This window comes from Oncorhynchus mykiss, chromosome 28 (genome assembly GCF_057628025.1).
Source record: "Oncorhynchus mykiss isolate SJ-2025 chromosome 28, ASM5762802v1, whole genome shotgun sequence".
Taxonomy (NCBI): Eukaryota; Metazoa; Chordata; class Actinopteri; order Salmoniformes; family Salmonidae; genus Oncorhynchus; species Oncorhynchus mykiss.
In genome coordinates this window covers 2,524,433-2,525,831 of record NC_143049.1, presented here as the reverse complement: position 1 = coordinate 2,525,831, position 1,399 = coordinate 2,524,433, and the positions used below count along the sequence as shown (strand labels likewise).

At 42.7% G+C, this 1,399-nt stretch overlaps 1 non-coding gene across 1 annotated transcript; it reads left to right on the top strand.

Annotated features, from left to right (window-relative positions):
• The first annotated feature begins 966 nt into the window (after nt 1-966).
• trnar-ucu (transfer RNA arginine (anticodon UCU)) lies at nt 967-1,040 on the top strand. Its single transcript has one exon. It is a non-coding gene; the product is annotated as a tRNA-Arg (tRNA).
• The last annotated feature ends 359 nt before the right edge of the window (nt 1,041-1,399 follow it).

Sequence of the window (1,399 nt, the reverse complement as noted above, 5' to 3'; positions counted from 1 at the left end):
TTTTAGTTACTGGCCCAACACTCTAACCACTAGGCTACCTGCCGCCTCCTGTTTCTAGGAGCATATACCCACGTGCCATCTCCTCATTGGGTTTTAGGAGCATATAGCTAAAAGGGTGATTGAAAGATGAGGTCCACACTCCTGTCAGTTGTAAAGTTGTTTGACCACCGCCATACATAGTCCAAAGAAGAAAAAGAAGGAAGGAGGAGATGACGAGTAACAACCCAATGTTTATTCATTGACAAATTAGCTAGCAACAGAAAGCTAGCTAGATAAATTGCCATAAATGTTTAATGCTTTTTGACCTGTCCCAAATTAATATAATTGGTTCAGAGTTTGTTTTGATATTTCAACCTGCATGTCCTGACCGCTTCTGGTGGTGTTTAACAAAATCAACTTGCGCGTGCTGGCGCACGGTTTGGTCAGCATTTAAGCATGCAGTGCATGCGCCGTTTAGTGCATGCGCCTTTTAACCAAGTGCATGCGCCGCTTGGTACGGAGTGACTTACCTCGTCAGACACTTTCCCTTGTAAGACTACAGCTCTACGCCCTTTAGATCTCAGAGAGCGCATGGTCTAAAGACATAAGGAAAGAGTAATAGATTAGTAATAGATTATATTCACCAAGAGAAGGGGGAAATCTCCATGATGAGAGCATCATTTTATCGGATGCTTGTATCTGATATTTACAAGTTACATGAATTGTTACAAATGCACTTAATATTGTATTTTTTTCAAATAATTACTCAGCGTAATTATGCATGAAATCAAAGATGTTTGCCTATCCCTCAGATGAAACGCACAGAAACTGATATCGCCATCTTGGCGCTGCATAGTGATGCTGTTAGTGCGACCTCTACCGGTCTGTCGGTGAACAGCAGCCAAGTGGTCCTGATGCTGCGTGATGAGGATGCTGTATACGGTAGGGGGAAATATAAACCCTCTTATCATCATTTGGTGAGACTCAGTCTCTGTGGCGCAATGGAATAGCGCGCTGGACTTCTAATCCAGAGGCTCCGGGTTCGAGTCCCGGCAGAGATGAGTTGTATCAGGAGCCAAGTGGCTTTTTAGCAAACATAAACCTAGCAAATGTGTAGATGTACCTAAAGCATACCTTTTATTTCACTACAATATTGTGTCTATACGAATGTGTATGTTGTCTCTCAATGTGGAGATAATCTAATGGAGATTATGTGGCAAAATAATATATTTTTTCTATAAAACGAAGTATGCCATTTCCAGAACAGATGCGCTTTGGTTTCTCTAAGCCATGCATTTTATTATCAGTTCTCATCGCAGTACCGCGATATCCTTTAGCAGTAGTCGGGTGTGTGTGCGCAGTGCATGCGCCGCTTGGTACGGAGTGACTTACCTCGTCAGACACTTTCCCTTGGAAGACT